The sequence below is a fragment of the Triticum aestivum genome, chromosome 2A (genome assembly GCF_018294505.1).
Source record: "Triticum aestivum cultivar Chinese Spring chromosome 2A, IWGSC CS RefSeq v2.1, whole genome shotgun sequence".
Taxonomy (NCBI): domain Eukaryota; kingdom Viridiplantae; phylum Streptophyta; class Magnoliopsida; order Poales; family Poaceae; genus Triticum; species Triticum aestivum.
In genome coordinates, this window is record NC_057797.1 from 359045071 (window position 1) to 359058362 (window position 13292).

The following is a 13292-nucleotide window of genomic DNA, read 5'->3' on the forward strand; positions in this document are numbered from 1 at the left end:
AAGAGTATATATATAGTCTAGATGGGCGATGGGGTAGATGGGTTGTGGCCGAACACACAAACAGCACACAGGCGTCAGACGATCGGGAGTTACCGATCATATGGAGACTCGCAAGGGTCCGGACGTCCTGTGCTTGTCGGACGACTGTAGATTCGGCTCGGGTGGTCTTCGGTCGGACGTCCGGTCTTGGTCGGGCGTCCGAGGCGTCGGTCATCCGGAGGACTTCGCAAATCCGTAGTTTCGGCTCGGGTGGGGGTGTCCCGGTCGTCCGGAGAATGTCGGACGTCCGGTGCCTGGAGATCGTCGGACATCCGGGGTTCGCCGGTCATCCGGAGCCTGGGAGCTTCGAGCTGTCCTTCTTCTTGTCCATTGAGCTTGGCGTCCTCACCATCTTGTCTGTGGCTTTCCTCCTAGTGCCTAATCACACATGTGATAGAAGCAAAGGTGTCCCATCTTCCGATGAGATGGTGGCTATCGTTCTGGAGAAAGTCGACTTTGACGATCCGACTACGAACATGCGAGGACGTCGCGCCTTAGCAATCACTAAACCAACTTTGAGAGGTTATTGACCACGCCGGAGCACGATCAACCTGACCACAAAGGTCTATTTCCTACTTGCAAATGAAGAACAAGCAAGAAACTAAGATTTCAATCTGGATATTGCGAATATAAGAGGAAAGCTTTATTGATCAAGGTGGGGTTTTGTGACGCCTTTGTCTGGTTGTTGAACACAAACGAAGTACGTGAAGTTGCAGCTATGGCGAACTTTAATCTAAACAAAAACCAAAGTCTAAACGACTCCGTAAGGGCTGTATATATGGAGGAAGAGGGGGGAATTTCGTGGCCCTTGGAGGAGGGGTCTGAAACCAACCCTAACTCTTGTTTCCCCACACATACGGACTCTAAAAACAGCCTATACTTAAGTATTTCGAAAATACATGGGCCTGGCCCAATAATAAGGTGACGCAGCACCTAAAATAGCCTCTGGACGAAATTTATGAAGTGGCACCTTTTATATATCATCCAAGGCTTCATGGACTCCTACTGGTGGCTTCAAAGTCCTAAAATCATCACTTGTAACTCCCTTCTTGATCCCCTTGCGCATGCCATCATCTCCATGCTTGGTCTTGCTCCAGTGTTCATCCCTGTTATCCATGCCAGGCCTTTCATTTGTAAGAAAAACAAATGTATCCAATTTAGGAAGCATCATATTCTCATGAACATTAGAATCATTACCAAGAAACAAAACTACCTGCTAATTTAATTGGTGTGCGCGAGCTCTAGTAATTGGTCCAGCATGTATAGCAGCAGGGGCTGTGGGTGTAACAATGGTATTGATGTCCTCATCACATAGGGTTTCCGCTTGAGGTAGTAGCCAGGTCTCATGCATAGAAAGTGGTAGTTCGGACAGGAGTGAGTTCACCTCGGTTTCGAGAGCTCTTGCACGTTCTCGTGTCATGGGTCCGCTAAGCACTTGGTGAGATGATGGTAGGTCCATGGGGATGACCTTGGGATGCTCCGCATCATCTTCCCTCCCTTGGGGAAGACCCGACCTCAGATTAAATTCTTCATCATCTTGGTATCTAGATCCACGTTGATCACGATTTCGGAGCCTCCTTGATGTAGGGTGTGACCCTATACGGCCGATCTTTCATGAAAGGAGCAGATCCCGCGATGAACACGAAGAACATGAGGGGGAAAACGAGGGGAATCACGAGGGGAAACACGAGAGAAACACTAAAACCAACAAGAATGATCACACATCTGCTAGATCCTCGAAACACAAAGAGATACAAGATCCGAATCCAACAAAGGACGATACATAGGGTAACCGGTTCTTCTCCGTGAGGAGGTCCTGATGGGGCCACCCAAGAGGGGGTCTTGAATCCAAGGTGGATCTTCTCCGAAGAGGGCAGCGGTCTCTCTCATGGAGTAGATCCGATATGGATGAGCGAAGCTCTATCTCAAAAATGAGCTAACACAACGCTAACCCTAACTAGGAGGAGGTGGGGGAGTATATATAGTCTAAGCCACGAAGGGGTAAGTGGGAAAGAGGGATACATGGGCCCTTGGCCCGTTCACTGTGCGCAGATAGGCGCCGGATGTCTGGGCTGGGGGCCGGATGTCCGGGGCTTCTCGATGGGCCGGATGTCTGGGCTGGCGGGGTCGGTTCCAGACGCATTCGGTGATGGAGGGGCCGGATGTCCGGGGCTTCGGGAGGAACCGGATGTACGGGGCTTGGGGAGGAACCGGATGTCCGGGGTGATGGCCGGATGTCCGGGCTGTGCTGGACCTTTGTGGTGCTCTCTGGATGGCCGATGCCAGATTTCCCGGGGTTGGGTCGGATGTCCGGCCGCTGTAGTAGCTGGCCCTTCTTCCTTCTTCTTCCTTCACTTCCATGCACGCTCGGCCTTGGTCCTTGGGCTCTCCATGGTCTCCTTGGGTGTACCTGAGTATGCACAAAGTCCGCGCTTGAAGTAGCATCCATGTCTTACATGCGGAAAGGGAAGATTCAACAAGGAGTGGGTTTACCTCAGGTCCAATGGCGTCTGCTCGAGTGTACATGGGGATGATCGTAGGATGCTCCGCATCATCTCCCCTACCTTGGGAAAGATCCGACCTCGGATCATGATCCTCATCACCATGTATACGGTAGTCATGGACGAACTTGTAGTTGTACGGAGTTGAAGACATTGCGCAATCCAAGTACTTCAAGGTGTCACCAGAGTGGTATACATGCAAAAAGAGCAAACACAAACGACACTCGTAAATACAATGGTTAGCGCATACAAAGTGTCCATCATGTAAGAATGAGTCTGTGCGGCAAGATTGATCATGATAAGGTGCATGAAGCTTATCCAAAAGATAAGGAATGGTATGCAAAGCATTCATGGGAGCAAAAGCATTCATTGTGCACACAAATGTATTGTGAATATGATCAATGAAACCATGGTGCAAAATGATGTCGTAGTGAGACGGTTTATCAATAGTATGAATATGGCAATGGATGCTCAATATGAGTATGTGATCATGCAATTGATGATGGGCAATATGATCATGATGTATGAATATGCCATCAAGGTATATCACAACAAATTTGCTAAGGAAATGCACAAGCTCATATATCATGGATGACATAGAAAGACAAGATGCAACAAGGCAATCATAATATGAGTCAATCCATGCATAAGATGCAAATTTGTCATGTGTATGATATGTCCATCGAGCATGACATGTGTGAGCACAATCAACAAATAAGGAGGTGTTGGTGTACCAATGCTCGATGTCGTGCCATGAGTGGAGTTTCAAAGGTGCATACAATAAGTCTGAGCGCTCCTCAACTTGAAGGTCCATAGAGCCAATCTCCAATGTCGCTCCTCCGTTCGCGAGAATGAAAGAATGACCCATCCAATATGCGTATTTGAGGATGGCTCAAAGGGAAGGAGTTCACCTTTAAGAGAATGTCGAAAATGTTGGTGTCGCACATGTGTATGTATTCGCATGACCAAGTTGTTGCATAAAGGCACCGCCTTGTGAATCCTCCGAAATGAAAGAACATGACAAACAATTGGAAAGACAAATGAGGTTAGCAGAAGTGCAAAACCTATCATTCGTGTGGTAAGATACCCAGCAAGTGTATGCATCATGCTCATCATAAGAAAGGACAAGGGAGCATTTCATACTATGGAGGCATATGATGCAAGAACAACCAAATACAATAGGATTGATCAAACAAGCATGCATCACAATTTAGATGTCCAAGTCTCCAAGATCAATAAGCATAGCAAGTTAGCACTCAATACAAGATGTCACTAATGGAGAAAAGAGACAATGATCAAGATAAATCATGTGAGAGGCAAGAGCATATATGTCATCAACCCAAGAAAGCGAGTAAGAATGGAACATGGGTGATGCGACAAAGCAAGCAATCTTAGTGATCAAGTCAAGTAAGCTAGTAGTGCGAAGATGCAACGTACTAGAAGGAATCATGGCAAGCATGTCATGTGTGCAATTAGTGGGCATGAATAATGCATGGGACATAGCACAAGCATGAAAGCAAGATAGGAGCAAAATATCATCAATGTATTGGTGAGAGGCCATATGTAAATAGCAATGGGACATCATGACTCTCCCAACACAACAAGCAACAATAGCATGAGGCACATGGTAAACATGGCAATAGCAACAACGATCTCCACCAAGCATGCAAATACACATAGAAGTAGTACAATGATGAATCATGGGTAGATGCAAGCAAGGGTCACAATTGCATGGCAAAGGCATAGAAGCAAGCATAGCATGCAAAGTGAACACGGTAAAATGAGCATGAAGCGACAAGCAGTATATAGCCCATAGCCGTGTGAGAGCCAAGTGAGAGAGATGCACGTAGTCGTTGCACGAAGAGAGCCATGGGAAGGATAGTTCACGGGATCCCAAGTCATCTTAGCTCTCAAGAGCTCGTTTCGTCAACTCTTGGGATTGAGAGGTTGACGAGTATACGTGAGTACCTACACAAAACAAAGACAAAGGGAAAATTGTGTGTGCGTGGTAGATGTACACATCATCCATCATGATGCGCATGTGCTTGTGTTGGTTAGCACAAAATATCCAATTCTCTAATAAATGAGATGCGTGATATAGAAACATGTCATCCATCATGATAGGTTTGTTGTTATGTGTAGCATAATGGAGACTCAGATTGTGCAATGCATCATGAGAAATATGTATAACATTGTTATTCATGGAATGCATATAGTGCAAGCAATTATGAGAATCATGCAAAGTATGGAATGCATAAAAATCTCCTAATATGTATAAGGAAACTATGGGGTCCTCCTCATGAGCATTAATGGAAACATGACATGGAGAATATTGACAACATCCAAAACAAAGCATGTTTGGAATAATGTGACCATGGCATGGCATAGTAGATGAATTGCGCAAATCATGCAAAGGAAGCATGGCAATATCATCACATGAAAAACAAAAGCCAATGGCCATCATTTCGTCATCTATGCCATAAGTGCAAATGGGATTTATTTTAATGGGGCATGCATAGTTACTATGTTGAGATTGAAATGATGCGATATGGGAGATCTCACTCATAGCATATGACAAGTTCAATGGATTGTCAGACATGATGTGACCAATAGAATTGTCACACGATATTCTATGGAGCATAGCATCACAACTAGGCAACTCAACATGCTCATCATCATATTCATCATAAATAGGTAAGTCATGACATGAAGAAGTTGCACTAGCATGAAGCATGGGAATAGGTGGATCAACATCATGCAAGCAATCATTGGTGAGATAGTCCACTAGTGGGACAAGAGAAGCACCATCACCTATGTTACGTTTGCAGCATCACTCATGTGTTGTAGGTGATGTGTCAAAGATCCACTCGTAGTCATCTTCATCTTGATGGAACCATGTGTGGGTGCATCTTCTTCCACCATGGCCATCGTCGTCGTTGGGGATATGGACTCGTCGAAGATAGGCATGTCGTCATGTAGGAGACCCAGCACAAAAGAAGAAACCACACTCGGAGTAGAGGTTAGGTCATTAGAAATCATAGTGGCCTCACATGCCGTGTTAACTACCTCACTCACTAAGTGTTGTGGCTCACTCACTCCCTCTTGGATGCTCTCACTCATATGGTTGGTGGAGTCACTCAAATGGCTCTCAGCCTCACATAGGATGTGTGGCATGCTCTCAAGTGTGGGGCTAGTGGTGGTCACACTCATCCTCTCATAGGAAATGCTCTCAATGTCACATATGGTGGAGTCACTCATGTCACTCATGTGGTGGTGGCTCTCCTTACATGGAAATTGGGGCATCTCGTCATATGTGGGTGTCGGAGAGATGTAGGTGCAAATGTCTCCATTCTCAATCATATCGTGGTCGTAGCCGTGGATGAAGGCCGAAGATGGCACATCATCACTCTCCTCCAAGACCAAAGATAAGGTCTCATGTACGGTCTCATAGCTTGACTTTGAGCATGAGTCCAATATGGGCGTCATCTTCATGTTGTTGAAGAGGTTCATGCTCGTCACCGTAGTCGAAGGGGATGGCCCTTGCTCGACCTTCTTGTCACCGTCTTGTTGTTGGAGGCCCATATGATGTGGCACCTCGTAGCTCGTCTCCATGACCGAAGGGAATTTCCCATGCTCGACCATCTTCCTTGAGGGGCTGCCGAAGATGGAAGTGTCGCCCTCGCTTGTAGGTGGTCGCCTCGTTGGTGAAGATGTCGATGTTGGCGAACTCATGGGAAGTAGGCCAAGATGTCGTGCGTCCGAAGGCGAAGATGACTTGAGAACACTTAGCAAAGATGCCGAAGTGGTTGGTGCAGCTATAGCTCCGTCTTGGAGGTTCTTGTCTCGTGGTCTTCTCTTATGCTCATGAAGGTTGGCCTTGGCGTGAAGTAGTGCTTTTTGGGACTTGTGCATTTGCGCTTGGCGAGCATTTTCATGATGATGGTGTCATTTTCGTGCTTGAGCTTGATGTCGTTCATCATCGTCATGCACATGATGTTTGGAGGTGACTTGCCCTTCTGGACGATGTTGATCACGAACGTGATGGTGGTCGCCATGGAGATGTGGACGTGGAACACTTGCACTTGCATCATTTTTGCGCTCTGAAGACTTGTGACTTGAACGTCGCCGCCTTGAGGATGATGAAGGTGATGAATTGTTGATCAACAAGGTCCGAATCTCCCCCATCCTTGCATCTTGCTCCTCCTTTTGTGCGGAAAGCTTGTTGTCGATGTAGTCCCTTTTCCTTGCTTCGGAGTGACAAATGTTGATGGAGAGGTTCTTGATGCGCTCTCGCAATCTTTATTGTGCGTCTTGCATTTGTCCTTGTAGATCGAAGATTGATGCTTTGGTGATGTAGTTGTTCACGCCATCGTTGTTGTGGAAGACCGGAGATGAAATGCCTTGCCTATCCTTCACAAGACCCGAGCAATTATGAGTGGGAGAAAGAGAAGAACTTATACCAAATGTACCTTGACCAATGTTGAAGATGGATCAATGATCTCTCAATGATGTAACAAGGAAATAGCACAATTGGTACCAATTCTTGTCGGTTTCTCACACCTACACAAATAAGGCTTATGGTGGAGCTTGGTTAGGATAGTGGCACAAAAATTTGATGCAAAATGTTAGCAAGAGTCAATAATGTTGAAAGATATTCACAAATTCGCAAGTGAGACAAGTAGACCAATAGCAATGAATGGCACACGGGAACACACACACGGATATATAAATGGGGTCGTGCAACCATGGATGAGCACAAAATGTGGAATCCACAGAAAACGCTCGTGTTGCACAACTCAAGAGAGACGCTAGCATGATTGCTCAATAGGCGGATACGACACTTGTGCACAACCTAGAAGATGCAAAATGTATGAAGTTTTCTATCCCGAGTATGCTATATATGTATGTTTCGGTGGTGTGATCCAAGATGATCAGATATGACAATCTTATATGCAATGTGGTATGATGCTATGGCACTTGCTTACAAGCTTCTTTGATATTTCTCTTTTGCTTAAAATCTTTATTCCTTTTTTCTGTATGTGTATGGCCACGATGCGAAATGCACAAACCAAGATAGCAATTGGGTATATACAGGAACAATCTTGTGACACAAGGGATGATATGATACCAATATGATATGGTATGTATGCAATGTATGGTGTAGATCACTAATGTGCACAAGTAATGTTGCCGGCAATACTCAAATGGCTAGTCTCGATAGGTAAGTAACACAAAATGGGCTATGGGTTATCCATGCAATGGCAAGGGAATATACAATGGAGGGATACCACGATACCCAGATGATATGGATGTTACCATCCGTGTCGATGATGAGTGGCGGTGATCTTGATGGAGATACCGAGATGATGGAGACTCGTCCCTAAGTAGCCGAAACACCTTAGGAAACGGAAAAACCGTGAACTCAAAATCTCAAATGTCAAATGGTGGTAGCGGGAACGCGGTGGTGGTTTTGTGGAAACTCAATGGAATTGTAGAATGGCAATGATGGGTTGTGGAGTACGCAATGCGGAAGTCGAGGGTAAGGTGGTGGACTATACACGATGTCGGAGTTGGAAGCATGGTCCCTAAGTAGAGGAAACACCTTAGCAGACACAACTCACAACACAAACAAAATTGGGTTAAATTGGGTTAGTGGAAGTGTATGGTGGGTAGGCCTATGCGGGAGTTATGGTGGTGGTGGTGGTTGATGAAGAAGCAATCGTCCCTAAGTAGCCTAAACACCTTAGGAGACTCAAATCACAACTCAAACAACCTCAAATGCTATAAGGAACAAAAAGGGTTAGTTTGAAGAAGTCAGTGGTGGTTATGCATATGATATGGTGGAAGCCCTAGGCAAAGATGCCAAAGTTCCAAAATTTTATGGAGTCAAATGGTGATGGTAGTATTTTTGTGGGAAGGAGATGTCAAGAGCTTTTCAACGAGCTAAAGAACGTCAAAAATGGACTCCGGATAAATTAGTTATGGTCAAAACGGTGAAATGTGAAAGGCTGAAGTTACAGGGGCCGGATATCCGGGGGTGGGGGCCGGATATTCGGGGGATGATGTCCAGAACCGTGCGGAATTTGTGCTCCAGGAGCCGGATGTCCGGCCGGGGACCCGGATGTCTAGCCCGATGGCCCGGATGTCCGGCCCGACGATTCCAGATCTCGTTTGGGGCGGAAATTTTCGAATTGTGGGCGGAAATCGGTGATTCAAATGTCAAAATTGGAGAGATTTCATGGATGAAAGATGGGGAAACTTGGGGATATGCTATATCCACTCGAAACCAAGAAAATCCATGGATCAAATCCAACAAAACTTCGTCAAACCAGGAAATCACAAAAAAAATTGGGGCTATTTTTGGTGAGGATTTTCGAATTTAGGACGAAATCAACATAATTAGGCTAGAAAACAAAGAGGGGAGGCTCCGAAATCATGATCAATGTGGCTCATGATACCAAGATGATGTAGGGTGGGACCCTTTACGGCCGATCTTTCACGAAAGAAGTGGATCCCGTGATGAACACGAAGAATACGAGGGGGAAAACGAGGAGAATCGTGAGGGAAACACGAGAGAAACACTAAAACCAACAAGAATGATCACACATGTGCTAGATCCTCGAGACATAAAGAGATACAAGATCCGACAAAGTACAATACATAGGGTAACCGGTTCTTCTCCGTGAGGAGGTCTTGATGGGGCTGCCCAAGAGGGGGTCTTGAATCCAAGGTGGATCTTCTCCGAAGAGGGGCCGCGGTCTCTCTCAAGGAGTAGATCCGATATGGATGAGTGAAGCTCTATCTCACAAATGAGCTAACACAACGCTAACCGTAACTAGGAGGAGGTGGGGGAGTATATATAGTCTAAGCCACGAAGGGGTAAGTGGGAAAGAGGGATACATGGGCCCTTGGCCCATTCACTGTGCACAGACAGGCGCCGGATGTTCGGGCTGGGGGCCGGATGTCCGAGGCTTCGCGACAGGCCGGATTTCCGGGCTGGAGAGGCTCGATGTCCGAGTTGGCGGGGTTGGTTCCGGACGCATTCGGTGATGGAGGGGCCGGATTTCCGGGCTGGAGGGGCCGGATGTCCGGGGCTTCGGGAGGAGCTGGATGTCCGGGGTGATGGCCGGATGTCCGGGCTGTGCTGGACCTTTGCGGTGCTCTCTGGATGCCTGATGCCGGATTTCCGGGGGTCGGGCCAGATGTCCGGCCGCTGTAGCAGCTGGCCCTTCTTCCTTCTTCTTCCTTCACGTCCATGCTTGCTTGGCCTTGGTCCTTGGGCTCTCCATGGTCTCCTCGGGTGTACCTGAGTATGTACAAGGTCCGCGCTTGAAGTAGCATCCATGTCTTACATGCGGAAAGGGAAGATTCGGGAAGGAGCAGGTTCACCTTGGGTCCAATCGCGTATGCTCGAGTGTACATGGGGATGATCGTAGGATGCTTCGCATCACTCCCCGTTGTGTTTCTAGCCTTGTTTTTGATGTAGGGTAGGTACCCTATGGGCCGATCTTTCACGGAAGGAGCGGATCCCGCGATGAACACGAAGAACACGAGGAGGGAAACGAGGGAAAACATGTGGAAAACACAAGAGAACACTCAAACCAATAAGAATGATCACACAAGTGCTAGATCCTCGAAACACGATAGGAGATACAAGATCCAAAGTCAACGATGGACGATACAAGAGGTAACCGGTCTTCTCCTTGAGGAGGTCTTGAAGTTCTTCTCTACAAGGACGTCTTGTAACATCCCAAAATTCTAAATTTTGGAATGTTATATTAAATAAATAGTTTTGATTGTTTGTTTGATTGTGGTGTAGTTGCTTCTGTGAAAATGGAGTGGAATTTGCAACCTTTTTGAAAGTTGAATGAGAGGGAATAAAAGGACTTTCCCAAAATTTCCTATATGAATCCCTACGTAATTTTGAAGTTTAAATCTTTTCAACTTTCTCTGACAAAAAAATGAGAGGAGGAAAATGACACTCCAAAATTAGAGACAAGGTTCGACGATTTATTGGAAACTTAAATTCTATTTCTACTTTGGAGTATTGCAAAAAAGAGTTTTTTTCTAAAATATTTTATTTGAACTTGAAAATTAGTTCATGTTTTAGGATTTCTTTTTCTGAAAATTTATATATATTATATGCCTATATTAAGTTTATATTTAGTTTGTTTTCCTTGAGTTTACCCTCTCTTTATTTTAAAAAGCCTGCCAGGCCAGGCCAGGCGCACCGGCCAGCCCAACCCACCGCTGGCGCTAGGGCTAGCGCTCGCACGACCCCAGGAGCCGCCGCCACCCCTCCCTCTCATGATCACTCTGTCCCTCGTTTTTTCTCTAGCGCATGGACCCCACCCCGCTCTTTACTTATTCCCCACATACATGTACAGAAACATAAACCTATACGTACGCGACACCGCCGCCGCGTCTGATCTTCGTGGAAAACCTATCTCGAGTCAACCCCTCGTCCAAGCCTCATGTCCTAGAAATAGTGACGACCCTCCTCTTCCAATTCCCCTTGAAACCCCTCGCCAAAACTCACCGTATCGCACGCCCTTGCGTTTGGATCTCGCCAGAGTTTACGCGATTCACCGGTTGATTCCGACACGTGTAAGCATCATCGAAACTTTTCCTTCCATAAACTACTATCCCTCATCGTTGCGATCCTCTTTGACATGTTTCGGACGTCCAGAAAGCACCAGAGCAATCACCTCGATCTCACAACGCCGCCGAAGTCCACGAAGTTCACCTCGATGCTACGCTCAACCCTGATGTTCCCTCGCCTCACCGTCCACAGAAAATCGGACGCCCCTGAACCCCCGCATCACCTGGACATCCTCGCTGACGCTACCGCCGACCAGAGCCCCGCCACCCACTGGCCTCTTCTTCCCTGCCTCGCTTGTTTCCTCTCTCTAAGCACGAACCCTCTCCTCTGGTTGCTAGTGTTTTTTTTTCTCTTTAGATCGAAACTTGTGTTAGATTAGATCGGTTTAGTAGATTGTTTTACTTTCATTAGAACGGTTGTAGTTATGGTTTTTTTGTAGCGGTTTAGTAAGGTACTGATCAAACCAGCTGATCGGTTTTATTCTATAGAAAAATAAATGCACGTGTACGTATTGTTAAGTTTCGCCCGAGAGTTTGGTAGTTAGGGCATCTCCAGCCGTTGGCCCCCCCAGGGGGCGTCTAAACGCGTCGCCTGGGGGTGAGCCGGCGCAAAAAATGGCCCTGGGGGCGAGTCGGTCCCCAGCCGTCAGTCCCCAGCCGTCGGCCCCCAGGGCCGCCCCCAGGCGCGTATTAAAATATAAAAAGAAGGACCGTTCGGCGAAGTTATGATAAAAACTAGTTAAATTTCGGCCAAACATGGCAAATTTCGGCGAAATTCGCGCATTTTCATAACATTAACCTAGTCTAAAAAAGAAAGGGGCTGAAGTCGTCGCCGCCATCGCCGCCATCGTCGTCGTCGGCCTTCTCCTCCTTGACACGGGCGCCCCTGCTGGACCCCTGCCCGGCGTCGCCATGGCGGACTGGCGGCGGTGCGTCGTCGTCGTTGTCGCTGACGCATAAGATGACGACCCCGTCTTCATCGCGGCCGCATCGGCGCTCCTCGAAGCGGCGCAGGGCGGCACGCTGGCGCACCTTCTCCTTCTCCCGGCGTGCCTGCTCCATCGCAATGGAGTCCTGGCGCGCCCATTCTAGGACCGCGTCGTCGTCGAACTCCGCCTTCACCGGCGCCAGCCCCGGCTCCGTCTTCACCGATGCCAGCCCCGGCTCAATCTTTGTCTTGACGAAGCGCGGAGGAGTTGACGAGGAGGAGGCGCGCCGGCCGCCCTCGTTGATGACGATGCCGACGCTGCGAGTGCGCCGACCGATTGGCGTCTCCGCCGCGGGCTCGACCTTGACGCCGAGAAGCGCCGGAGAACCGGAGGAGTGGGAAGATGAGCGAGAGGAGGAAGACGAGGAGGAGGCGAACCTCCTTGGCGCCCACGCGCGTCGGTGTTGTGACGGGGCGGCCCCCGTTGCAGGATAGGTCAACGGCGGGTTGTTACCGCCATCGAGGTGCGCCAGCACGCCATCCAGCGTGCGGCCGAGTACACCCCACCACAGGTGGCGCCCCTTGCTGTTCTTCACACCGCCGACCACCGTCGCGCCGTTGGTGGAGGCCAGGCGCTGCTGCTGGCGGCGCTGGAAGTACGCCGCCCAAGCCGCGTGATTGCCGGCGGCGTACTGGGGGAGGGAGCGCTCATCGTCGGTCAGGGAGGCGCACGCGACCTCGACCTCCTCGTCGAAGTACCTGGGCTTCGCCACGGCGTCGGGTAACGGGGGAACGGGCACTCCCCTGTCGCTGAGCCGCCACCCCGCCGGCCTGGCGCGCATGTCCGGCGGCGCCGGGATGTTAGCCTAGAACAGGAGCCAGGACTCCTGTTCGTGGAGCGAACGGCGGCCGAAGCCGTTCGCTGCCGCCTCGTCTCCGGGGAAGCGCTTTGCCATGGCGACGGGCTCGGCGGTGGTAGAGAGGGATAGAGAGGGGCTGCCGGTGGCGCTCGGGAGAGGAAGACGGAGACAGAGAGAGAGGGGCTGGGCGGCGGCGAGGGGCGAGTCTGGTGTGGGCACAGGAGACCGCCGGCTTTTATAGCTGCTCCGCGCCCATGTGTACGCATGCGAGGGAGGGGAGGCGTCGGCGCGCCGTCCCATGACACGCCGCCCATGAGGAATCAACGACAAGGCAGACCGGCGGCAGCCTTGCCATTGATTCCC